The 27,161-nt window shown below is 41.3% G+C and overlaps 1 protein-coding gene across 6 annotated transcripts in view; it reads left to right on the top strand.

Moving 5' to 3' along the window:
• The first annotated feature begins 5,876 nt into the window (after positions 1–5,876).
• DENND4A (DENN domain containing 4A) overlaps positions 5,877–27,161 on the top strand; it is a 170,854-nt gene continuing 149,569 nt past the window's right edge. For 4 of the 6 annotated variants that reach the window (XM_053593949.1, XM_053593948.1, XM_053593946.1 and 1 more), the window contains exon 1: positions 5,877–6,171. The gene's annotated coding sequence lies outside the window, so the exon portion shown is untranslated. Of the gene's footprint in view, positions 6,172–26,428; positions 26,618–27,161 lie in introns of those variants that run through there. The other 2 variants (XM_053593945.1, XM_053593944.1) reach the window with 2 other exon arrangements.

The following is a 27,161-nucleotide window of genomic DNA, read 5'->3' as shown; positions in this document are numbered from 1 at the left end:
GTAAGTAACACAGACTAAGAATTCTTTTTAATGAGTTTTTTCTTATTTTATCAAGCCATTCCTACTTAAAGCCATAAAAAAGGTAATTATTATTTGAGGAAATTCGGCTATTTGATATTTTTAATCAGATATTTTTATAAATTGTAGGATATATCACATTGAGTTTTGAGAGTTCTGTTTCTGCGCATATGGCAGGCTAGGAATTCAGACTGTGCCTCCCAGTGGGAACAATTAAAAGGGCTGAATTTTGAAAAAGTCCTAGGCTGGTGCAGTGGCTCATGCCCGTAATCCTAGCACTCTGAAAGGCCGAGGAGGTGGATTGCTTGAGCTCAGGAGTTTGAAACCAGCTGAACAAGACTGCAATCCTGTCTAGCCAGCGGGGTATTGTCGCCAGTGCCTGTAGTCCCAGCTACTCAGGAGGTTGAGGCAAGAGGATCCCTTGAGTCCAGGAGTTTGAGGTTGCTGTGAGCTATGATGACACCCATACCACTCTACCCAGGGCAACAGACTCAGATTCAGTCTCAAAAAAAAAAAAAGGGTAAAAAATAAATTCTAAACTTCTTAGAAGGATTGAAGCATAAATAAGAAAAAAGAAATTATCAGGTCAAAGAGAACTGAAGGAGGAATCCAGAAAAGTAAATGGACAGCACTGTACAGGTGTGCACCACTAGGAGGCACCATTTAGAGTCTGTTCGTCTAAATGATGTTCCTAGAGCTCAGTGCTATGGCCCTGAGGTTACTTTGCCTTAAAAGCATTTGCTCAGCTGGGTGCGGTGACTCACTCTGGGAGGCCGAGGCAGGTGGCTTGCCCTGAGCTTACAGGTTCGCTGATCAAGAGCGAGACCCCGCCTCTGTAAATAGCCAGGCGTTGTGGTGGGTGCCTGTAGTCCCAGCTACTTGGAAGGCTGAGGCAAGAGAACTGCTTGAGCCCAAGAGGTGGAGGTTGCTGTGAGCTATGACGCCATTGCACTCTATGGGGGGATGACAAAGTGAGACTCTGTCTCAAAAAAAAGCATTTGCTTAACCTGGTGAACTTCAGCTTTGTCTTCACAAAGGTACCTGGGACAGAAGGTGAAGCCTAGGGCTTGGAGAATCCAACAGGGGACCCCCCCCTCGCAAAAAAGCACAGACCCTTAAGGTGGACATGAAAACTAACATACCCAATCATCCTCAGGAGACTTCAAGGAATGTTCTTGTGGTGCTAAGCAGAATTAAGGACCCAAAAATGCTGTCACTGAAGGACTGTAATTTGTGATGACCCACAACCAAAATAGGTCCATAAAAGCCTCAAGCTATTGATGTAAGGTAAGTAGGCAGGCTCCAGGTGCACAGAACCAAATGCAAATCCTCTCTTTAGGAATGTACTTCAATAACCTACAAATTACTTTCTAAGGAAAGTGAGAAATTCATAGTAACAAACAATGAGTACTTGAAGATATGTTAGCTGGATAAGAACCAGCAGAAATCACATCCAATAGAGTCAATAAAATACATTCACAAAGACTTGAGATATTTGAATGTTAAGACATAGAAGATGAAACAACCATGTATTATTTCATTAAAGAAACAAAATAGAAAGTGGAAAACACCTATTCAAAACAGGAAACTTGGAAATAGCACAGTAGTTTTAAAAAAAAATCTAGAATGAAAGACATAATAATTGAAATCAATAATGTAATGCTTAACATCAGATTAGACGCAAGGGAAGAGAAAATGAACTGAAAGTTATCACAACAGGAATTATTCAGTCTAAAGAGAGACAAGAAAGGAAGCTCAAAGAGTAATAAATAGATGTGGATGATAAAATAAGATTATCTACCACGTATTCATTTAATCAGAGTTCTGGAAGGAAAGGAGAGAAAAAATGGTGCAGAGGCAATATTTCAAGAGACAGTGGCTTAGGCTTTTCTAGGACCAAACTATTTGAAAACACAGATTTAGGAAGCCCATTGAATTCCAAGCAAGATTAGGGTGAAAGGGGTCCATTTTCACTTAAACACAGCATAGTCAAGCAACTGTACACCAAAGACAAAGAGAAAATCTTGGAAGCAGGAAAACTGCTGACTTTCAGGAGAGAAAACATAACTACCAACTCAGAATTTTATTCTCAGAAAAAAAATGGCTTTCAAAAAGGAAGACGAAAAAATATTTTAGACAAACTGAGTGAGGGAATTTGCTTTCATGATATTCATAAAAGAAAATTCTAAAGAATGTACTTAAGAAACTAATCTCAGATGATAAATTTAAAAAGCAAGAATGAATGACAAGCAAAGAAAGTGGTAAATATGAATAAAGCTAAAAAAATTTTCACTGCATAAAACAACACAATAATTTCTTATGGAGTTAAAAAAAACCCTTAAAATGCAAGACAACAGTAACACAGAATTTGGAAGGGAATAAATGGAATTAATGTGTCTAAGGTTGCTTGCATTGCCTGGGAAGAAAGTAAAACTTTGATAAGTTAAGTATGCATGTTCTAATTTCGGTGCATCTTAAACTTTAACATGCATTGGAATCATCTTAAGGGCTTATTAAACACAAACTTGATTCAAAAGGTCTGAGGTGGTATTACATTTATAATAAGCTCTCAGGCTAATAGTGATATTCAAGACCACACTTTTTTTCTTTTCTAAGACAGGGTTTCAATCTGTCACCCAGGATAGAGTGCAGTGGGGTGATCATAGCTTAGTGTAACCTCAGGCTCCTTAGATCACACCTTAAATAGCCATGAAAAAACAAAATCAGGCTGGGTGCAGTGGCTCATGTCCGTAAGCCTACTACTCTGGAAGGCAGAGGTGGAAGGATTCCTTGAGCTTAGGCTTTCAGACCAGCTTGAGCAATAGTTAGTCCTGAGACCGTCTTTACTAAGACTAGAAAAACTAGCCAGGCATTGTGGCAGGTGCCTGTAGTTCTCCCACTTCAGCTCCCAAATAGCTAGAATTACAGGTATGAGTCACTGTGCCTAGCTCAAAAGCCAGACTAGGTAAAAATACAATAGGGTCTCCTCTGACAGTCTCTGTTGGCCTAGGGTGCTCAAGAAAAAGTAACTTTGGTTCCAAATCTTAAAAGATTATGCACAAAAACCTCATTATTTCAAAATAAGCAATATTTCTATTTTTAGATTGCTAACCTGTAGCAGCAAATAAAAAACTCATACATACCACACTCAAACACATTTTAATGCACTTTAGTTTTGGGTATCTTACAACTGCAAAACACAGAGATTGATTGAATTCGTATGTCTGAAATAGCAAAATGATCTCTGAATTTTTCACTTTTCATCCAGATGTTTTGCCATCATAGAGCTAATTTTAGAAGACATAATCTTCTTATAGAATGCATGTAATTAAGAAAAGTAGTGGTTTTTTTTTTTTTCCTTTTTTTGAGACTTCTAATTCAGAGCTCTACAGGGTGCTTGGTTTTCTGAACCAAGCCAGCAGACCAAGAATAATCTGAAACATAAGTCTAAGGCTAAACCAAGAAACTTTTAGCTAAAATATCATAGTGAGCTTTTACGAGAGTTGAATTCCAGCTACTATTTATTAATGAGTTTTGAAATGAAGATAAAATTCCAAATAAAGGTTTTCCTCAATCTGTGAAAAACAAAATGGAAATCAGAGTGTGTGATGGATCGTTGTCTCTTGAAAATTGAATGAGTACATTTGCTCTGGAATGCAAATAAAAGGAATCTGCTAAAGACTGAAATAGCTGCTTTCCCTTGTTTTCTTTTTCTGATGGGAATCAGCAACATGTAACATATTGCCACTTTTTTCTTTTTTAGCAATTTTTGTGTGTGTGTGTGTGTTTGTTTTTGTTTTTGAGACAGAGTCGCACTCAAATAGGCTAGTGTGTGTTGGCGTCATAGCTCACAGCAACCTCAAACTCCAGGGTGTAAGTGATCCTCTTGCCTCAGGCTCCCCAGTACCTGGGACTAAAGAGCATGCCACAACACCTGGCTAATTTTTGGATTTTTAGTAGTGATGGGGTCTCACTCTTGCTCAGGCTGGTCTCAAACTCCTCAATTTAAGCAATCTACCTGCCTGGGGCTCCCAGAGTGTCAGGATTACAGGCGTGAGCCACCATGTCCAGCCTGAGCAATGGTATTTTTTAAAAGAATGTAAGGAATTAAACCCAAAGAGTCTAACCCAAACCAAATAATTTAGACCATAAAGTCCAGATAGATTTTCCCCATTTCTCAAAATAACTGACACCACGTATATACCAAATCTCTAGGTTTCTTCACGTTGTGTACACTGCCATGCATGCAAAAGGTTCTTTGCCCGAAGGTCCAACTGATGCCACACTTTGGTGCTGCTACATAGGTAAACAATCACTTTTCACTAACTATGAAACAAAATAGACTAAGTGAAGACAATTTTATGTAACTCCTCACTGCTTTGTGTGCAATATGAGGAAGGATTTAAGTGTGTTCATGACAGCTTCTTCAGTACAAATTTTCATTAATTAAAAAAACTCTTAATTTATAGAAAAATTCAGCCAATGCCAAAGTTACCTACAGTAAATCAGCCAAGAACCCAAGAAACTTGTATAGAAAAAAAAAAAAAAAGTGGAAATTTGCATCCTATATTACTCTAAAACTGTGCCTATTTTTAGGCTTTGGTTTCACCTAGTTGTCCTAAAATTGTGCCTTCAGTCACACAATTAAAACCGGTTAATAGATTATGAGACCAACAATTGGTTGAACATGTTTTTGTGTGGTTAGGAAATCCCTATTACTGAACTGTTGGCCACTGCCTTGTGACATTTATAAGAACCCTGGCAATCTACCCGTAATTACTACAAAAAAAAAAATTTCTTTTAAAGCTTTGTTCTACTAAAAATAGAAAAATTAGCTGCACATTGTGGTACGCGCCTGTAGTCTCAGCTATGTGGGAGGCTGTGGCAGGAGGATTGCTTGGACCTAGGAATTTGAGGTTGCTGTGAGCCATGATGTTGCTGTGAGTCATGATGACACCATGGCACTCTAGCCAGGGCAACAGAGTAAGACCCTGGCTAAAAAAAAAAAAAAAAAGGACTTCTTTAAAAAATGATTTTAAGTGTGTAGGAATGGGGGGAAAAATGTGGAAAAATTACTCTCATTAGGCTGGTTTTGAGTGGATACACCATGTTTACAAAATATTTTGAGCATATTACAGCATATTACACAGTTATCACAAGCCACGTGCAGGCTAAGGAGAGTTTTCAGTGTATCAGGGTGGCCCACATGTTGCTATGTATCATTTCATTTTGATATCAGAATCAACTTGAAGGGAACTCAAGCAAGTCATCTATGGCCTGAGTAATGAGACCTCTTGATAAAAAACCCTGATTAACACATTTTTAAAAAACAGGCTTTGGTTTCAGGGTACTCCTGCTGCTGTTCAATTCATTCGCGGATGTAGTTTAAATTCATAGACATTCACAGTAAATTTTAAAAAGGTTTATTGTGCTTCCAATGATTTTACTATTTTTAAGAGAAAAGAGAAACACCATGGTAGTTACTAAGTAGTGGCACACATATTTTCTGACACTGCATTTTAGTGACTAAAGCAACAGTTTAGATAATAGGGTTATGTCTTAGTTGGAGTATTATGAGTGAGTGTAGCAGCAATTGAGAACTCTTTGATAATTAAGAGGGTACATTGCCATGAAAAGTGTAACATTCTCCTGAAAACGCCATAGTATTTGTTCCAAGAAGCAACACGTGAAATCTAGCAGGCACGGTTTCATTTATTCCATTTTGATTGCCTAAGTTTTCAACCAGGCAGTATTCTATGTCAAGGCCATTCTGTTGCAATACCTTGCTGTGTGGTTGTAACATAGCGGTGAGCGGTGAGCGGTGTCTGTTGTAAACCCAAGAGGACAGGAAGAAAAAAAAAGAAAGAGAGAGAGAGCGCAAGCAAGAGCTTAGGGGAACGAGTTCTCCTTGTAGCTTTCACATGAAGGTCTTTTAGTACATAATTGATTTTTAAAACAAAAAATGTTGAGGTCTCTGAGCTTCAGAGAAACAGAATAAGCCCTGTTTTTACTAAAGAGTAAGATGGTTGGCTCCTGCAGAGGTACTGGATTAAGGACAAATAATCATCTAAATGAATGATTGTCATCTTTATGAGAACTATGAAGACTGATGAAATGACAACAGTTGACCATCATTTATCAAGTACCAATAAGGTATGTAGTCCTATTCAATTCCTTTTGAAGTTTCTGTGTTTGAGATGGGGTTTAGTGAAAAAATGGGAGACAAAAATCTATTGTTTAATTATTTCGGGTCAAGATTATTATTGGCTGACTGAGGAAAGGGCATATCTCTGTGGAATTTCCTTTGCAAAGGCCTACTTGTGTGACATCTCCTTTTGATAATGATAATAATTAACAACCATTCTATTCAAATACAAAGATTGTTGTAAAATGTGTATTTCAGAACTGGGGCAACTATTCACAAAATGAATGGTAGGTAATGTAATGAAAGATCTGAGAAGTCCTTTAAACAATTATAGTCTTGATTATGAAATACTGAAAGGTAAGTTAAGATGTAGTTAGTTGTGCTTGGAGTGGAATGGAGGTGGTTAATTTAAAAAAGTATCAGGGAACCAGGCATGCTTTCTGGCTGATTACACGCTCATGCCTGTAATCCTACCAATCTGGGAGGCAAAGACCAGTGGGTTGCTTGAGTTTAGGAATTCCAGACCAGCCTAAGCAAGAGGAAGACCCCATCTCTATTAAAAATAGAAAAATTAGTCTGGCATTGTGGCAGGCACCTGTAGTCCCTGCTACTTGGCTGAGGCAAGAACTCTTGAGCTCAAGAGTTTGAGCTTGCTCTGAGCTATGACACCAGAGCACTCTACCCAGGGTAACAAAGTGAGACTCTGACTCAAAAAAAATTATCAGGGTTCCCCCCGCCCCCTCCAGTATCCTCAAATATGGACTAGGATTTGTTAATATCCTAATAGTTTTTCAGTTGTGAAAAAGACAAAAAAAAAGAGTCAAAAGCCACAATGAAACAAAACAAAGAACAGTGTTTCCATGAGCTACCTCATGTCCACGCCTCCTAAGCAAAAATTCCCTTTCCTGTTCCCTCTGAAGTTACAGATTTTTTTTTTTTTTTTGCAGTTTTTGGTCAGGGCTGGGTTTGAACCCACCACCTCCAGCATATGGGGGCAGCACCCTACTCCTTTGAGCCACAGGCACCACCCTGAAGTTATAGATTTTTTTTCTTAGCACAATACAATTGCAGATATTTTTAAAAAAGATCTTACAGAAGTTTCTCAGAAGCATTTGCACAGTTCTTGAGAAAATTAGCATCATAACTTCCCATTTCAAGGAAATTAGGCCAAAAAGAAAAATATTGTGTGAGGTTTCTTAAGCCCCAGATATGGTATGTCTCAGGAACTATGAACTAATAATTGTGGTGCAAAGGCACACCTTATTTTTCCCCCCTGAAATTTTAGAAGGAAGGCATATTTTCTTCATAAACAAACAATAGTATTTTTGTGTTCCAGTCTGGAAAACACTAGAGCTTAATGTCTAGGGGGAAGAAAACCTTGTTTCATAGATAATGCACGCAATCAAGTGCATCTTTTTTCTCTTAATTCAAAGTGGTAGTAGTTACAAGAACAAAAATGTCTTTATTTTATTTTATTTTTTGGAGACAGAGTCTTACAGGTTGACTGCCATGGCATCATCATAGCTCACAGCAACCTCAAACTCTTAGGCTCAAGCAATCCTCATGCCTCAATTTCCCCAGTAGCTGGGACTACAGGCACCTGCCACAACACCCAGCTAATATTCCTATTTTTAGTAGAGATGGGGTCTCATTCTTGCTCAGGCTGGTCTCAAACTCCTGAGCTTAAGCAATCCACCTGCCTCGGCCTCCCAGAGTGCTACGATTACGGGCATGAGCCACCACACCTGCCCCAAAAAGTCTTTTTTTAGAAAGAGGTCTCACTGTGAACTCATGGGCTCAAGCAATTCTCTTGCCTTAGTCTCCTGAGTAGCTGGGACTGCAGCGTCATGACACCGTGCCCAGCACAAGAGCAAAATCTTTTGGGAGATAATTTTTTGACCCATTCTAGTTAGCAGCATGTTAACTATGTTCAGTTTAGGTGGTATTCTTTTTTACCCATGTCACCTTTTATTCCAGCTATTCACATTCTATTAATTTCTTAGTTCCAAGGACTGACTGAGGTGGGCATTATTAATTCTTTCTAAAAGTTTCATCTGCAGCTATTTCTAATAGACTCTAATCCCCAAATATGCTTATTTCAACTTCTCTGTTGCTTTGGAAACCCCTACACATCATTAGAGTCTATTTTGCATGACTGTAGTGCCTTATAAATAGACTGTAGTCTCTAGGTGTGAAGACTTGTTTTATATTGATTGTTTTTAGTCATAAGACCTACTAACATTCTAAACGTCTGCTTCCTTAAATATATGCATTAGTTGAAGTATTAAACAAGCTTCTGCATTAGATTTTATAGATCATATTAAATTTACGTAGTCAACATGTTAGAATTTGCACATGTTCTATACAAAAATAAAACCAAACCTAAGTAAAATAAAGGATCAAGTAAACAATCCAGCAGGGAACGCTCCCAAAGCCCCAACCACTCCTTACCCTAATTTATAGTTACACTACTAGCTGTGTTTTTATTCTGCCTACTTTTTTTAGATTCTTCCTTAGATCTATTCCTTACATATATTTCTGGATTATATACTAACCTCTACTGATTTTTGCCTTCTAATGAAATCTGGCCAGTTTCATTTGAACTCTAGGGGCCCATACGATACAAAAGGTAATGTTCTGAAGGCATAGGAATGTACTGATAATGATCTTTATATTTCTTTTTTTCATTCACTATTTTTTTTAACTTACCATCACTAACGTGATGCTATTATTAACAAAGACCATACCCCATCACTACATGCTCAACTAAATACCCTTGCTGTTTTCTTTTCTTCTTCTTCTTTTTTTTGACAAGGCCCACTCTATCACCCAGGGCAGAGGTGCAGTGGCATCATTATAGCTCATTGTAACCGCAAATGCCTGAGCTGAAGCACCCCTCCTGCCTCAATCTCCTGATTACATGGGACGATGGGTGCATGCTACCACATCCAGCTAATTTTTGTATTTGTTGTAAAGATGAGATCTCACTATGCTGCCAGGCTGGTCTTCTTGAACTCCTGACCTCAAGAAGAGGCTTGAGCTTCCCAGAGTACTAGGATTACAAGCATGAGGGACCACATTAGCCTTAGCTTTTTTCTTTCCTTTTTTTTTTTTTTGTTACAGAGTCTCACTATGTCCCCCTCAGTAGAGTGCTGTGGCATCACAGCTCACAGCAACCTCCAACTCCTGAGCTTAGGCGATTCTCTTGCCTCAGCCTCCCGAGTAGCTGGGACTACAGGTGCCCGCCACAACAACCAGCTATTTTTTGTTGCAGTTTGGCCGAGGCGGAGTTCAAACCCGCCACTCTCAGTATATGGGGTCGGCGCCATACCCACGGAGCCACAGGTGCCGTCCCTTAACTTTTTTTCTTAATACTCTTTTTTGGCTTTGAAGAGTACAAAAGTTTTAGAGCTGGGGAGTTTAGAGAATCCTTCCTCTATCATTTTCAGGATAGGAAAGATGATTTAGTACTAATTCAATCTTTGACAATTTCCTTGTTTAGAATTTTATGAAAGTTCTTGTTTAGAACTTTACTCAATATCATTAAGTCATCAGGGAAATGTAAATTAAAACTACAATGATATACCATTAGATTGTCTAAAATAATTTTTTTAAACACACAAAATCCAAGCAACCAGATAAACTAAAACCTGATGATACCATGTATAGCAATTAGAATCCTCAGACTACATACTGTGGGAATATAAAATGGTGCAGCCACTTTGAGAAACAATTTGGCCGTTCTTATAAAGTTAAATAAACTCATAAGACCCAGAAAGCCCCCTTCCTAGATATTTATACAAGGACAACGAAGTCATATGTCTGCACAAAATCCTGTGTGCAAATATTTATAGAGGCTTTATTCATAATCACCAAAAACTTGAAAACCTCCTATATGTCCCTCAACTGGAGAATGAGTAAACAAGCTGTGCTGTGGTCATACGACAAAATATTACTCAGCAATGAAAAGGAACAGACCATTAATATGTGCACCATGCAATGTGGGAAAATCTCAAAATCCCATACCTAGCTAGTAGTGGTGGGTCAGGCCTGTAATCCCAGCAATTGAGGAGACTGAGGCAGAAAGATCACATTAGCCCAACCTTTCAAGGCTGCAGTGAGCTATAATAGCATTGCAGCCTGTGTGACAGCAGCAGACCCATCCCTAAAAAAATAAGTAAAAAAGGAAATAAATTAAAAGTCTGTGCTAAGTGGTGTGGGGGAACCCTCAAAAGTCTATATGTTCTATAATTAATTTTACTTGTTATTGCAAAAAAGCAATATTATAGGAATAAAAAAACCAATCAGCGGTTGTCAAGGGCTAGGATGGGAATGAATGACTACAAAGGGTATGAGGGAAATTTTTGGAGTGAATAGAAATATTCTACATCTTGGCTTGGCGCCTGTGGCTCAAGTGGCTAAAGTGCCAGCCACATACACCTGAGCTGGTGGGTTTGAATCCAGCCCAGGCCCACCAAACAACAATGACGGCTGCAACCAAAAAATAGCCAGGTATTGTGGCGGGCACTTGTAGTCCCAGCTACTTGGGAGGCGGAAGCAGGAAAATCACTTGAGCCCAGGAATTGGAGGTTGCTGTGAGCTGTAATGCCATGGCACTCTACCCAGGGTGACAGCTTGAGGGTCTGTCTCAAAAAAAAAAGAAATGTTCTACATCTTGATTTTCCATATGCCAAAATTCATCAAACTCTACATTTTATTTATTTAGTTAGTTATATGTTTTTTTGAGACAGAGTCTCACTTTGTCACCCTTGATAGAGTGCTATGATGTCATAGCTCACAGCAACCTCAAACTCTTGGTCTCAAGTGATTCTCTTGCCTCAGCCTCCTGAGTAGCTGGGACCACAGGTGCTGCCACAATGCTCAGCTACTTCTAGAGACATGGTCTCGTTCTTGCTCAGGCTGGTCTTGAACTCCTGAGCTCAGGCAATCCACCTATCTTGGCCTTCCAGAGTGCTGGTACTACAGGTGTGAGCTACCATATCCCACGAAAGTCTACATTTTAAAAGAGTGAATTTTAGTAGATGTAAAGTTTATTTCAATAACCTGACTTAAAAAAATCACACAAAAATCTTTATGAAACTGATAAAAGATGATGAAGATTATTCTTGCCCCTTGTTCTCTCACACTTAATTACTACATAACCCTTTAAAGAGAATGCAGAACATTTGATGAAGTCCTAAAGTATTTCAGTATTGTTCTCATTACATGAACGTAGTAGTAATGGAAATAGTAAATAAAAAAATTCACAATAAACCAGCCGATAGTTATAAATGGAATGTCTGTATTATGTGAACCATTAAATTTTGACCAAATTTCTTGTAAAAGAGGAAGTACCTTGGTAACTGCCATTGCACTGCTTCCTGATGGCAAGATAAAATTTCTGTACTTTGCCTTTACATGTAGATTTCCTGTAGTAATAATTCACTTAACAAAATTTGTTCATTATTGAGACAGAGTCTCACTTTGTTGCCCTGGGCAAAAGTGTGCCGTTATGCCTGGCTAGTTTTTCTATTTTTAATAAAGATGGGGTCTCACTTTTGTTCAGGCTGGTCTCGAACTCCTGAGCTTGAGTAATCCACCCACCTCAGCCTCCCAGAGTGGGAGTATCACAGGCATGAGCCACAGTGCTTGGCAAAAAAAAAAAAAAGCAAAATTTTAAAGGCCATATGCCTAAACATAGAATTCACTCTTTCAATCTACAGGTATTTTACTTTGTGATGGTATATACAGTACACTGTGCTAGGTGCCATAGAAAATTTTTCAGTACTAAACGATAATATTTTGCAAAACTAGATTTCTAGTTTGCAAAACTAAAACTTGAACACTACCTAATTATCAGGGAAATGCCCTTGTCTTTTTAGTGGTTGATAAGCTAGCAAGAAGTAAGTCTTGGTGTATTACAACATTATGAATAGTCATAAACTTTCACCAAAGGATGAGCTTCATTTAGATTCTCTATTTTATTACCCCGTCCATCAGATGGGCAAACATTAATTAGTCTGACAATACCAATGGTCAGTGAGGACGCAGAAAAACTGGAACTTTCATGCTCTACTGGTGGTAATGTCAAATAAACACTCTTTTGCATTCTTTTGGAAAGCAGTTTAGAAATATTTTAGTAAATTTAAAATGCATGGACCCTGCAATCGAACAATTCCACTTGTGTGTGTGTGTGTGTGTGTGTGTGTGTGTGTGTGTGTGTGTGTGTGTGTGTGTGTGTGTGTAGCTATATTAGATGTCATGGTGTGTTGCCTAGATTCTCCCTCTCCAGGACTGAAGCATTCATTCTTCTGGAAGCTAGGAGTGTTGGCAGCCAAAGTGTTTTAGCTGAGTCCTTCTCCAGGACTCTCTCCAAAAAATGATCTACTTGTTCAAGGTCACACTCTCTTCTTAGATGAAGTCGTATCCAGTAACTTGTCAGTGGGGGTGAAAATATATAGGCTTGATTCCCTTGCTCCAACCATTTTGAAATAATTCTCAAGGGCCATCTTAGCCAATGTGGGATCAGCTGAGCCCTTTGTTGCCACTTCTTTGTAGCCCAACTTCTCTCTGCCCAATCCTGCCTCCTTCACTTCCTTTTAGGTGCTGATCCTGGGACAATCCCAAATAAACATCCCAAACACAAATCTCTCTTTCAGCATCTACTTCCCAGGCAACCCAACCTGTGATGATGATGACATATGCATATAATGTAAATGACATGTAAAATTATTCATTGTGAGAACTGGCCATAAAAGCTTGAAAACTCCCAAATGTATATACCCCAGGAGATACTACTAGGTATTAATTGATGAATTGTTCATAGTAATGATGATTAGACAAAAACGAATTACCTGGCAACAAAAGGATCATGGTATAGTTGTGTAATGGAATACTATATAACACTTTTAATTAGGCTCAGCACCCATAGCACAGTAGTTATGGCGCCGGCCACATACACTGAGGTTGGCAGGTTCGAACCCAGCCCGGACCAGCTAAGCAACAATGACAACCGCAACAAAAAAATAGCCAGGTGTTGTGGTGGCACCTGTAGTCCCAGCTACTTGGGAGGCTGAGGCAAGAGAATCCCTTAAGCCCAAGAGTTTGAGGTTGCTGTGAGCTGTGACACCACAGCACTCTACTGAGGGCGACATAGTGAGACTCTGTCTCAAAAAAAATCTGTGTAAAATAATTTGAACCTGGACTCTGTCTCAAAGAAAAAAAAAAGAAAGAAAAGAAAACCACTTATAATTAGTGATATCTGATGTCTACCAACACAGATAAATCTAACATGTAAGGCTATCTACTAACTTCAGGATAGTGGCTACCTCTGGGGAAGGAGAAAGGGAAACAAGATGAAGTTGGACCTTCAGCTATATGCTATAGCTTTGTAACCTTAAAAACAATCTAGGGGCCGGCAAGGTGGCTTAGTCCTGTAATCCTAGCACTCTGGGAGGCTGAGGCAGGAAGATCACTTGAGTGCAGGAGTTTAAGACCACCCTGAACAAGAGCCAGACCCTATCTCTCCTAAAAATAGAAAAACTTAGGCTTGCTGTCAGTAGCTCAGTGAGTAGTGCGCCGGCCACATACACTGAAGCTGGTGAGTTTGAGCTCAGCCTGGAGCCTGCTAAACAACAATGACAACTGCAGGCTCAGCGCCTGTAGTTCAGCGGCTAGGGGGCCAGCCACATACACCAGAGCAGGAGAGTTTGAATCCAGCCAAGGTCTGCCAAACAACGTCAACTACAACCAAAAAAGTAGCCGGGCATTGTGGTGGACGCCTGTAGTCCCAACTACTCGGGAGGCTGAGGCAAGAGAATCGCTTAAGCCCAAGAGTTTGAGGTTGCTGTGAGCTGTGATATCACAGCACTCTACCAAGGTCCACATAGTGAGACTCTGTCTCAGAAAAAAAAAAAAAGATAGCCTGGCATTGTGGTGCTCTCCTGTAATCCCAGTTACTCCAAAGGCTAAGGCAGGAGGATTGCTTGAACCCAGGAGTTTGAGGTTGCAGATCTATTATGATACCATGACACACTACCCTGAGCAACAGAATGAGGCTCTGTCACCAAAAACAAAACAACCCCCCCAAACAAACAAAAAAACTAAGCAAATATGAAAAAATTATAAGATTTATTAAAACTATTTTAAAATTAAGCCAGGTACAGTGGCTCACGTCTGTGATCCAGCACTCCGGGAGGCTAAGTCAGGAGGATTGCTTGAGCTCAGAAGTTCGATGTTAGTCTGAGCAAGAGTGAGGACCAGTCTCAACTAAAAATAGAAAAACTAGCCAGGCATTGTGGCAGGGGCCTATAGTCCCAGCTACTGGGGAGACTGAGGCGAAAGGAACTCTTGAGCCCAAGAGTTTGAGGTTTCTGTGAGCTACCATGCCATGGCACTCTACCCAGGGCAACAGAGTGAGACGCAATAATAAAACAAAACAAAACAAAAGTAAAGTTTTGCTTTTTTGAAATCCACAAAACAAAGACCAGGTGTAGTGGCTCATACATGTAATCCCAGCACTCTGAGAAGCCAAGGCAGGAGGATCACTTGAGCTCAGGCGTTCAAGACCAGCCTGAGCAAGAATGAGACCCCATCTTTACTAAAAATAGAAAAAATTGGGGCAGCACCTGTGGCTCAGTGGGTATGGCGCCAGCCCCATATACTGAGGGTAGCAGGTCGAACCCAGCCCCGGCTGAACTGCAACAACAACAAAATATAGCCAGGCGTTGTGGCCGGCACCTGTAGTCCAGCTACTCGGTAGGCTGAGGCAAGAGAATCGCTTAAGCCCAGGAGTTGGAGGTTGCTGTGAGCTATGTGATGCCACAGCACTCTATCAAGGGCGATAAAAACATTTTTTAAAAATACAAAAAATGTCTCAGCTACTCAAGAGGGTGAAGCAGGAGGACTGGTTGAACCTAGGAGTTTGAAGTTGCTGTGAATAAGGCTGGCCCAGGCACTCAAGCTGGGCAACAGAGTGAGGCTCTCTCTGCCTCAAAAGAAAAGAAAAGAAAAAAAAAAAAAAAGAAAGAAATCCACAGGGCAGCATGATTTGATAGATGCCTGTTAGCCTAAGAATTGTGAAGGCTGGGCTCTGTTCTAGTCTAGCTAAGTGATTTGGGAAAATTTATTCCACTATTCTTTTTTCATTTTCTTTTTTTGAGACACTGATCTTGTTCTGTTGCCCAGACTGGAGTGCAGTGACATGATCATAGCTCACTGTAGCCTCAAACTCCTGGGCTCAAACAATCCTCCCACCTCTAGGAGGATCCCAAACGCTACAATCATAGGCATTCCAGGCCTGAAAATAAAATGGTCACTAGGTGATCTCTGAGGTTCTTTCTGCTCAAAAATCCTATGTTTTGGATCAGAGAAGCATGAAATCAACTTACAAAATGGCATTCTCATAAAGCCATTATTTTGCAGGTCAGATGATAAATTTTATATCTATTTTTCTAATTGCCCACCTCACCTGGATTGTTTTATCCACTTACCCCTACTCTTGTCTAATTGCCCTACGTGTTGCCTGAACACCACACTTGAGATTTTCCTTTGCAACCAGTGACCATTTTTATTACCTCCAGTATTTCAACTTTTGACCATAGCCTGATAGTCAAGAGAGTCCTACTTTATGCGATCATTGGAAGAATTTGAAATGGAAGAATAGGGTTTTTATGTGCATGATGCAATGGTACATTTCAAAACTAGTAAGAAATGAGTATAATTGTGATGGATGTGTTACTTAGTTCAATGTAAGCATTTCACATTGTATGTGGAAGTAGTACCCTGAACGCCATTAATGCATCAATGTACAAAGTTAGGATTTAATAAAAAATAATAATAAAAAAGAATAGGGTTTTTGTCTTTTTTTTTTTTTAACAGTATCACCAATTCCCCATTTCCTTTTAGCATAGAGTTAGTTGAAAATGACCTGTATCATTATATACTCTTGTTCAGTCTGACATGAAGTATTCTGTGGATCTCCTTTGTTCAATTGCACCATCCATTACCCTGAAGACAGCATTGCACAGGTGGGCAGCAGTTTGCATTGCCCTATTTTGTCATCTTGAAAAGCCTTTCTTTCATTTTAGTTCTAATATATTCAGATTAAAGATAGCCTCCTCTCAATTTAACTTCTTTCCCCTTTTAACATAATTTTAAACTCTAAGTTATTATTTCAACATCGACATTCTATTAAATCAATAAGGTGATATTTGTTAAAGATGCTGTTAAAATAATTACAACCAGCTATGAAAACTTGCAGGGTTATACCTGGGAAATGTAGAGGGAGAATATCCATTTCTAGGAGATCATAAAGTGATGCTGACGTCAGAGAGCCTAAAATAGCTTTCAGGCATTATTTAGTTAACAGGATAACAGCCTTACAAGAGGCTTTGGAGATCTTTTTTTTTTTTTTTTCAAATTGAATCCTTATTATTAAAAATATGTTATTCTCCAAATCTTGAAGAAGCCTATTTTTAGAGTTTCTCCCTTATGGATTAACTTTGCCCTTGGTATAACTAGCCTGATATCACTAAGTGATCCATTTCTTTGTATGCACATATGTGGGAAAGGAAAGCAAAGCTCTTTTGTGGGTGGCAGAGGCTTAAATGCTTTCTCTCAATTAAGAGCCTTGTGTTGACAGTCTGAAAGTGTTCCAAATTAGAGACTGTCTCCACTATACTGGGGAGGGGATGGGAAGAGAGAGGCATAGGCCCTAGTGTTCTGTCATCTTAGGTAGTGTCATGACTGGACGTTGATGAAGTTTCCACCAAGAATAGAAAGAAAGGAGAGGAGGAAGCTAGGAATATCAAATGATGTCCCATACTATTATTTCTTAGAAAGCATCACCCTGGAGGCTCAGGGATGGGTGGATTGAAGATAGGAGATAGGAAATCCAGTTAGTTGGCTGCTGCAAAATTTCAGGTAAAAGAAAGATATAGGTTTGAACTAGGTCAGTGATACTGGGGATGGAGAGGTGAGGAAGGATACTATTCATGTGAAGGAGGTAATATGAATTGGTTTTCATGATTGGTTAGGTATCAAGGAATAAGAGGGAAAAAGGAGTTGATGGCTTACAGGTTTTGGCTTTTGTGAATGCTAGTCAAGTAATTAGAGAATAAAGCATAACAGGTTTGGGGTAAAGATCGCCTTTGAAAATATTGAGTTTCAGGTATACCTGGTTCTAAGCTATCTTGGAGGCAGTTGAATCTGGGAGGAGAGTAGTATGGACTAAAGGTGTGTATGTTTCCTTTTCCGGGTGGTTATATAGAAAGTAGGAGTTTTTTTTTTTTTTAAGTTTATTGTCTTTAATTGCAGGTGTTTCCCCTTGTTGGCGGGGTTCTTTAAGCCTTGGCAATAAAAAGGGTGTTCCTATTGTCTACTCTTGCAGGATGCATGTCTGGGCCAATCAATGAAAAGTGTTTGATTTGTTCAGCTTTGTGTTTCCAAATGTCCTAGCTGTAACAATAGCACTGAGAAAAGCTGACTCATATTTCCTGCAAGTCAGCACAGATATCCATCCTTCCAAATTATTTGAACCTTAGGCCACTCCTAGGGAGAGAGTCAAAGTGTCAGAACAATTTATGAGCATCTGTTATAAAGATGCAAAAAAGTGAAAAAAGAATAAAGCTTTTTCCTGTCTTGTATGACTCTTCAATCCTCAAGGCCATATCCCAAACAATGATGTCCTCGCCTTTCATAGAAAGTCTGGGTTCTCTCAGGATTGATTCAAATGCCATATCTGTTTTGTCTATTTTGTCATCTTCAGTCCTTACCGTGGGAATTAATCACACCACTCCTGGGCTGTCACAGCAACCCATTTACCCATCTAGTGTAGGACTTGTCATAGTTGACTTTTATTAAAATTACATGCCTGGTGGGGTGCGCCAGCTCATGCCTGTAACCTTGGACTCTGGGACGCCAAGGCAGGAGGATCGCTTGAGTGCAGGAGTTGGCAGACCAGCCTGAGCAAAAGCAAGACTGTCTCTACTAAAAATAGAAAAGATTAGCCAGGCACTACAGTGGCACCTGTAGTCTCAGCTACTGAGGAGGATGAGGCAGGAGAATTGCTTGAGCCCAGGAACTTGAGAGATGCCTGGGAACATGTCTTTACCTTTAAAACTTTTTTTTTTTTTGAGACGGAGTCTCACTATGTTGCCCTTGGTAGAGTGCCATGGTGTCACAGCTCACAGCAACCTCAAACTCTTGGGCTTACCATGAATGGATTAATAAATTGTGGTATATGTATACCATGGAATACTATGCAGCAGTAAAAAACATGGAGACTTTACCTCTTTTATGTTTACATGGATGGAGCTGGAAAATATTCTTCTTAGTAAAGTATCTCAGGAATGGAAAAAAAAGTATCCAATGTACTCAGCACTACTGTGAAACCAATTTATAATCACTCACACTTGCATATGAAAAATGAAACACAACTTTAGCCTAGGATGAAGGAGGAAAGGGAAGGGAGAGGGGAGGAGAGGGGGAGGGAGGGATAGTAGGGGGACCACACCTATGGAGCACATTGCAAATACAAGTTGGATCTATCATGCGTAGAACACAAATGTCCTAATGCTATAATTGGGTAAATGAGGTGAAATCTATGTTGATTAGTATGATGTAAGCACTCCAGTTTGTACAAATAATCAACACATTGAAAATGGCATAAATGTATTTATGATCTATGTACAAAAGACTTAAAAAATTTTTTTTTCAAAAAAAGAAACCAAACTCTTGGGCTTAAGTGATTCTCTTGCCTCAGCCTCCCAAGTAGTTGGGACTACAGGTGCCCGCCACAATGCCTGGCTATTTTTTGTTGCAGTTGTTTAGCCGGCCTGAGCTGGGTTCAAACAGGCCACCCTCAGTATATGTGGCTGGTGCCGTAACCACTGTGCTATGGACGCCAAGCTCCATTTTTTTTTTTTTTTTGAGGCAGTTTCATTTGTACCCCTCAGTAGATTGCCATGTGTCATAGCTCACAGCCACCTCAAACTCTTGGCTAAAGCTATCCTCTTGCCTCAGCCTCCCGAGTAGCTAAGGGCTACAGGTACTCACCACAACACCCAGCTAATCTTTTCTATTTTTCGTAGAGATGGGGGGGTGGGGTCTTGCTCTTGCTCAGGCTGGTCTCGAACCTGTGAGCTCAGGCACTCCACCTGCCTCTGCCTCTCAGAGTGCTAGGATTACAAGCGGGAGCCACGGCGGTCTTTGCCTTTATTGTATGCTTATCTTTTGTTGCTTTCCTTCTGCAGTGTTTTGTATATAAATGCTGACTGAAGTGAATTTGTTAAAAAAGTTTGGTAATATTGTCTTACCATTTAAAGAAAGTTGGGGGCATACTTGGTGGACAATGCCAATTAAAAAGACATACTATTTAAAAATAATTTTCTTTTGTAAATAATTTTTAAAAAGTAAAAATTGAATTTATAAGGGATTGTTGAAAGAGGTAAAATTATTAATTTGAGGAAAATGTTGAAGAGTGAGCATTTTCAAAGTTGCGAGAAACTGGAGTCCAAGACATGACTCCTCAGACTGCCACAAAAAAGGCAGAGACAGCAGCGGCTTAGATGGTTGTATCCCCCATCTCTGTCTACTCCTTTCAAGCACCAGGTGTAGAATGTGTCTTTTTTTTTTTTTTTTTTTTGAGACAGAGTCTTAAGTTGTCACCCTGGGTACAGTACTGTGGTGTCACAGCTCACAGCAACCTCAAACTCTTGGGCTCAAGCGATTCTCTTGCCTCAGCCTCCCAAGTAGCTGGAACTACAAGCGCCGTCACAACGCCTGGCTATTTTTTGTTGCAGTTATCATTGTTGGTTAGCCTGCCTGGGCCGGATTCAAACCCGCCAACTCCAGTGTATGTGGCTGGCACCCTAACAACTGTGCTACAGGCACCGACCCGAATGTGTCATTTCTAACATGATATTTCTTACTCTTATCGTTTAAAGTTGTTCAGATTATTTGTCTTTTAAGAATTTCAGGCTGTGCACAGTGGGTCACGCCTATAGTCCTAGCACTCTGGGAGGCCGAGGCGGGTGGATTGCCTGAGCTCAGGGGTTTGAGACCAGCCTGACCCAGAGCAAGACCTCTAAAAATTGCTGGGCGTTATGGCGAGTGCCTGTAGTCTCAGCTAGGAGGCTGAGGCAAGAGAATCACTTGAGCCCGAGAGTTTGAGGCTGCTGTGAGCTGTGACGCCACAGCACTCTACCAAGAGTGACAAAGTGAGACTCTGTCTCAAAAAAAAAAAAAAAAAGAAGAATTTCATCAGGTTTGTGTTTTTAGGAAATAAATTGATAATTTGACTATATTGCTAATAAATTTCAGTTTGTGGATTAAATACATTGGAATTTCACTCAAATACTGTTTCACAATGAATATAGTTGGTCAATATGTATTCTGCTTTGGAATATAACCAGATACTTTCTAATAAACCATAAATCCCCAGTGGAAGGTTTTCTCACCAGTGAGGAATCCTGGTAGCATTGATATTAAGGACTACTGTATGCAAGCTCCATGTTTTCATTTGATGATATGGGAAACTTCTGGTACACAAATTAAGGTACGCAAATTTAACAGGGGGAGAGGAGAGGCTGTATAACAGCTTGAGTTTCCAGTGCTTTAAACAGTTAGTGGTTTCATGGGTTTCCTTCATTCATCATTCAAACCACGGTGTCTTAAAATAATATGTAAAAATAGCAAGATGGGGGAAGGGGGGATGCACACCTATTTAGTACAGTGCACACTATCTGGGCGGAGGGCACGCTCATAATTTTGGCTCAATCTGTACAAAAACAAAGTATGTAAACAAAATATGTGTACCCCTAATATTCCGAAATTTAAGAAAAGGCAAAAAAAAATGTTACTCTGGCAAAACAAAATAATAGAAAAATAGAAAACAAACAAACAAAAATAGCGAGATAGAATTCTACATGTAAAAGATGACATAATTTCAAAAAGGGCACAGGGCCACATTTATAATCCACAATTTTTTGTTTCTTGTCTACAGTGTTAGACTCTCTTGCTCAAATCACATTTAGAGTCTGTTTCACTGTGACTATAGTAACACATGTATGCCTGGGATATTGAGAGGATTCCTGATATGACTGTTAAGTACTTGAAGATACTTCCTGATTATGCAAATGCTGCTTAGTGGTTTTCTACTGCTTTTTAATATCATTCATTCAGAAGCTATTTTCTCTGGTTTTAAAAAAAAAAAACTTCAAACTTTTGAAACTTTTTACAATCCCATTCTGTAAACTGTGCTTGCAACTATGTATCTATCATATTTTAATAGTATGCTAATGTAGATGAAAATATTTGTTTTTTTCTTTTGCCAACTAAAAGAGTGTTTTGTGCTGCTAATTAAATATGTTGATACATCAAGCTACTTCTCAAAGAGAAATTGACCTGACAGGTTTAGCAACAATTGCATCCAAGGGAAGGCTGAATCTGTGTTCAGTGGCAAGAGAATAGGAAGTTTCCAAATAGATTTAAAAAAAATTTTTACAGCTTTATATAAGTATAATTGACCTACAAAGGATTACATATTTTTTTTTTTTGTGATTTTTGGTTGGGGCTGGGTTTAGAACCTGCCACCTCCGGCATATGGGACCGGCGCCCTACTCCTTGAGCCACAGGCGCCGCCCAAAAGATTACATATTTAAAGTGTGCAACTTGATGTTTGATATATGTATTACACCAGTGAACCCATTCCCACCATCGAGATAGTGAACATATCCATCACCCCTAAAAGTTTTCTCATGCTCTTTCATACAATAATTCTTCTCTTTGACCACCAACTGGCCTATAGCCTTCACAGTGGGGATGAAAACACTGTGGATGAGCCAGGTGTGGTGACTTGTACCTGTAATTCCATCTGCTTGGGAGGCTGAGGTGGGAGGATTGTTTGAGATCAAGAGTTCAAGACCAGCCTGGGCAATGTAGTGAGGCCCCATCTAAAAAAAATTAGTTGGGCATGGGTCATGTGTTTGATAATACTACTCCACTCCAGTCTAGGCAAAAGAGTGAGACTCCATCTCTAAACAAACAAACAAAAAAACCCACTGTGGATGACATTGTCAATGGGACAGAAAGGGCCAGTCTGGTAAAGAGATTTAGGTTTTTGTTTAATGGAGTTAAGGTGCTGCATCTAGATTGTCCTCACAAAACGAACAAACAAAAAAGTTGACTGGGTGAAGTGGCTCAGGCCTATAATCCTAGCATTTTCGGAGGGTGAGGCAGGTGGATTGCCTGACCTCAGGAGTTTAAGATCAGTCTGAGCAAGAGTGAAGACCAGTCTCAACTAAAAATAGAAAAACTAGTCTGGCATTGTGGTGGGCAACTATTGTCTCAGCTGCTCGGGAGGCTGAGGTGAGAGGATTTCTTGAGCCCAAGAGTTTGAGGTTGCTGTGAGCTATGACACCAAAGCACTACCCAGGGGGATGAAGTGAGATTCTGTCTCAAAAAGAAAGTTTCTGACTCAAAGTATTTTGAGGTCAAAATCTTGATCTTATGATCTCACTTTATGGAATGCTTGGTTATTTGAAATGTGGCAAAAACTTGCTTGCTTCTCTCTTGCCTTTTTCCAATCCATTCTTCATTGAAAAGTAAAGATTGATTTTTTTTTTTTTCTAGGCTAGGGTTCAGTGGAGTCATCACATCTCAGGACAGTCTCAAATTTCTGGGCTCAAGCAATCCTCTTGCCTCAGCTTCCCTATGCTGGATAATTTAAAACTTTTTTTTTTTAGAGACAGGGTCTAACTATATTAGACCCCAGACCCCAGTCTGGTCTTAAGCATTTTAATCCTCAGGCAATCCTCCTGCTTCAGTCTTCCAAAGTGCTGGGCTTATGTGCATTAGCCACACGCCCAGCCAAGAGTCATTTTTAAAATTAAATTTATCCAGAGTTGGAATAATTTATTTTTTAATGAAAAGTAAGAGTATTAATGAGATAGGTATTTAGAGTAGCTGTACATAAAAGGAGAAACAGATGCTTGTATGTGCTATTTTGGAGCAAACAATACTGATCATCAGGCTTGGCGCCTGTAGCTCTGCGGCTAGGGTGCCAGCCACATACACCAGAGCTGGCGGGTTCAAAACCAGCCTGGGCCTGCCAAACAACAATGACAACTACAACCAAAAAATAGCTGGACATTGTGGCAGGTGCCTATAGTCCCAGCTACCTGGGACGTTGAAGCCAGAAAATCGCTTAAGCTGTGATGCCACAGCACTCTATGGGAGGGCGACATAGTGAGACTCTGTCGCAAAACAAACAAACAAAACTGATCATCAAGTTCAGGTACTGGCTTTTGGCAGTGGAGGAAAAACTCACTAGATATGTTTAAAAATTTATATCTTAGGGCGGCACCCGTACTCAGTGGGTAGGGTGCTGACCACATACACCAAGACAGGTGGTTCGAACCTAGCCGGGGCCAGCTAAAACAACAATGATAACCGCAACAACAACAACAAAAATAGCCTGGTGGTGTGGCAGGCGCCTGTAGTCCCAGCTACTTGGGAGGCAAGAGAATCCTCTTGAGCCCAAGAGTTTGAGGTTGCTGTGAGCTGTGACACTACAGCACTTTACCCAGGGCAACAGCTTGAGACTCTGTCTCAAAAAAAAAAAACTTTATATTTTAGAAAACAGAATACTAGCTGTCAGGGGTTAGGAATGGGGAGTTACTATTCAATGGGTACAGGTTTCAGTTTGGGATGACATACAAAACACCTAGAAACGAATTACATTATTTAACAGTTTTCAGTGAAAATAGTGTTTTTCTGTATTTGTTTTGTGATGCTTGCATATTTTCAACAATAAGGAAACTGAAAATCAGGATATACATAGTATAATTTGGCCAATTGAAGAGGCACAACCTCAGATTTGTTTTTTGAGACAGAGTCTCATCTTATTTCCTTGGCTAGAGTGCCATGGCCTCATGGCTCACAGCAACCTCAAACTCTTGGGCTCAAGTGATCCTCTTGCCTCAGCCTCTCAAATAGCTGGGACTGCAAGCGCCTGCCACAATGCTTGGCTAGTTTTTAGAGATGAGGTCTTGCTCTTGTTCAGGCTGGTCTTGAACTCCTGAGCTCAAGCATCCACCTGTCTCCGTCTCCCAGAGTGCTCAGATTACAGGTGTGAGCCATCATGTCTAGCCCCAGATTTGTGGTTTTGCTTTAAATCCAACTTGTTTGGTCCATATATTACCTGAAATATAAGTGTGGTTATACTGCAAACTCACTGTTCTTAATTCCATTGCTCTAACAAAATCATTATCTACTTAAAACTCTTCAATAGCTTCCATTTGCAATTAGAATAAAATCCCTGTCTAGTTTCTCTGTCTTCCTGGGCCCTGCAGGACTGGGTCCTCAGTCCCTTTCCAGTTTCATGGTAGGCTCCTCTATGCACAGTAGATTTTCTCCAGCACCAAGGGCTCTACACAGTTTCAGTAGGCAAGCTTCTTTCCTTCAGAAAGGCTCCTTTGCATAGCCTTTCTCTCTGCCTTAGACAATTCCCTACCCATGTCTTTCTCACATTACTGGCTTCTTCTTATCCTTCAGGAGGGCCTTCCCGCTCTCGTACTCTGACTTTTTTTCTTTTTTGGGGGGTGTGGTAGTGGAAGACAGGGTCTTGCTCTGTCACCGGTGCTAAAGTGCAATGGTGTCATCATAGCTCAATATAGCCTCAAACTCCTAGGCTCAAGCAATCCTCCTGCTACCATGCCTGGCTAACTTTTAAACTTTTTTTGGTAAAGATAGGAGTCTCACTTTTTTGCCCAGGTTGACCTGGAATTCCTAGCCTCAATCAATCCTCCTGCCTAGGCCTCCCAAAGTGCTAAGAATACAGACCTATGTCATTGCCCCCAACCTACTCTGGTTTTTAAAACCATCCTATCTGCTATCTTAGAATTCTTTTTATAACTTTTATAGCATGTTTCCCTTCAAAATGTGTGGAGTATTTGTTTATTGCACCTCTTCTTCCACTAGACTGCAGCTTCCTGAAGGCAAACGTTTTGTTTTCCCTTATCTCTGGTGCCCCTCTGCTTGAATCTCAACAAATGTTTGACTGACTGAATGCAATGAAAGAAGTAGAGGTAGGAAATAAAGCTGTAAAATTGGTTAGTAAAAGGAATGATTGCATTCTGTGCAATTTTGGAAAGCTGACTTGAAACCAGAGGGATTTTTTGGGTGCTATTTCTTCTTTCCTTTGAGGTGGGAGATCATTTGAGGCCAGGAGTTCATGACCAGATAGGGAAATAATGAGACCACCATCTGTAGGAAAAAAAATTGTCAGGCATGATGTGGTGGGATATAGCAGTATCTCAGCTACTCTTGAGGCTCAGGCAGGAACACTGATGGAACCCAGGAGCTTGAGGTTGCAGTGAGCTATCACGCATGATGCCACTACACTCCAGCCCGGGGCACAGAGAGCAAGATCCTGTCTCAAAAAAAAAAAAAAAAAAGAAAGAAAGAAAAGAAAACATTACTGAGTTCTTTCAGGCCCTATGCTAAGCAATCCACATGCACTATAGCATTTTGCCCGATGACCAACCCCATAGAGGTAATCAACCTTTAATACGCTCATTTGCCAACAGCTGTTAACGGTGGAGTCACTGGTTCAAGTAGGCCAAATTCAATTAATCCAAAGTAACTGACATCTCTTCAGTCAACAGTAGGTGTTTTTCAGAGAAAACTTTTCAGAGAAACCCCCTGAATTCCCGGTTTACCTGACCTATCTTGGGACCGAAACCCACTAGGTGGTTGCTAACTCTTCAGGGGGTTTCCTGGAGAATACGGATGCCCTCAGTGGAGGAGGAACACAGCTGCCCAACCACGCGCCCAGCTAGGCGGTCTCAGGACTCCCAAGAGCGCCAGGGAGGAAGGAATAGGTCAGTGCGGGCTGATGAGGATCCCTGTGCCTTAGGGAGGCAAAACGCAAAGCGACTCTATGCCTCGCCCACGCCCGCCTGGAGATCGGGATCTCCCCATCACAGGCGAAATCACCGTGCGTTTCCCCAACTACAAGGCGCGTCACGAACAAGGCGGACCAGCCCCGCCCACCTTCTCCGCCTCCCTTCGGGGCTGGCACTAGGACTTCACGACCCCCGACCCGGCCCTCTCCCCGCCCCCCGGGCCAGATCCAGCCTGCGATTGGTGACCGCGGGCGCGATTCCCGCCCCTGCTCTTTCCGTCACGACCAACATGGCGCCCGTCGCGGCGGCCGCGGCTACTGGAGCCGGAGAAAGAGGCGGAGGCAGCTGCGGTCGCGAGGGGAGGGGAGTCCTGTCTGACTGAGACGGCAGGCCTGGGCGGGCGGGGTTGCCGCGCAGGGCTGGGGATGAGCTAAGCGGGCTCGGAGCGCCGCGGCGTTCAGCCCCTCGTGTCCCGCCGCCGCGCGTGAGGGGATCTGGCACCGTTCTTCAAGCTAGACCCGCTGCTCGCGCGGGAGCCAGCAGGGAGGTGAGTGCTGGGGCAGCGACGCAGACAGTGGTGGCAGGTGGAGCTGTCACGGCTCGGAGAGTGACAGCCAGGGGCGCTGGAGCGGGGCAGCCGGACTCAGGGAGGCGGCACGGATGGCCGCGACCCCCGCCTGCGGGCGCCTTAGTGCTGGGCCGTGCCCCGCTGGCTCCGTCCGCCCCAGGATGGCGCGGCGGTGCTGAGAGTAGCGCCCGCGCCTCTGCGTTGGGCCCGTGGGGGGCTCCAGTGTTTTCATTCCAGATTTTCTATTCCCAGCCGGCCTGGGGCTGTTGTTGTTTGGAGGTGGGGGCGGGGAGGGGGGAGGTCCTGGAGCTGGGATTTTTGACAAGCCGGTTACGTAAGTCGGAGGTGGCTTCTCGGAATCCCACCTGCTAAGTATTATAAACGAGAGGCGGTGGGGGGAGCCTGGGCAGCCCGGAGGCCCGCTTTTCCTGTCGGGGTCTGCCCCAGTCCCTGGCCCTTGGGCGCCGGTTCCGCGTGAGCCCGGCCAGCATCCAAGTTGGCCAATTTTTCCCAGTCTTTTTTT

This window comes from Nycticebus coucang, chromosome 6 (assembly GCF_027406575.1).
Source record: "Nycticebus coucang isolate mNycCou1 chromosome 6, mNycCou1.pri, whole genome shotgun sequence".
In the NCBI taxonomy this organism is placed as follows: Eukaryota; Metazoa; Chordata; class Mammalia; order Primates; family Lorisidae; genus Nycticebus; species Nycticebus coucang.
Note: the sequence above shows the minus strand (reverse complement) of the source record. Positions and strands in the feature narration are given on the sequence as shown.